Source organism: Pyxicephalus adspersus, chromosome 3, assembly GCF_032062135.1.
Source record: "Pyxicephalus adspersus chromosome 3, UCB_Pads_2.0, whole genome shotgun sequence".
In the NCBI taxonomy this organism is placed as follows: domain Eukaryota; kingdom Metazoa; phylum Chordata; class Amphibia; order Anura; family Pyxicephalidae; genus Pyxicephalus; species Pyxicephalus adspersus.
Window position 1 is genome coordinate 149106308 of NC_092860.1, and position 576 is coordinate 149106883.

General features: G+C 39.1%; 1 protein-coding gene across 1 annotated transcript in view; it reads right to left on the reverse strand.

The window, feature by feature from the left end:
• ATRN (attractin) overlaps positions 1 to 576 on the reverse strand; it is a gene marked incomplete in the record, with an annotated part of 130250 nt that overhangs the window by 116763 nt on the left and 12911 nt on the right.

Consider the following 576-nt stretch of genomic DNA (forward strand, 5'->3'; position numbering starts at 1 on the left):
GAATGGAAACAGTGAAACCGTGACACACATACACAAAAAATAGTACAGAATACAAAGTCTACTGAGTGAGATGGTATCTGGATGATAAAACTAGTACTAAGGAATTTATTTCTAAAATCTTAGTGTTATTTTTTTGCAAACCACCTCAAACAGAGGTCCCCAACTAACCCACAAGGACCGGTACCAGGCCATAAGCTGTTCCTAACCAGGATCAAGTCATCCTTGGCAGTGACAGGAAGGATTTGCAGCTGACGAAAGATGAATAAAATCCCCTGGGCCAGTTTCATGCAAGAAATTTTTACTATGGACCCAAACATCCAACCACCTTAAAAAAAAAAAAAATTACAAGGTCTGCTAAGATATGATATAAGGCTGCAGATTTTCTACATGTCCATTGCTCACTCCATAATGAAGGTGATGGCCATGCACTGTAATCCAACACATGGTCACCTGCACTGCAGATCATTTTGAAGACTTTTACTTTTTTTTTAATAATTAATGGGGCAGAACTCGGAAAACTTACAAATTCATGCAGCAATGTACTGCACCACATGCGAGAACATGCAAGAAAGCCAA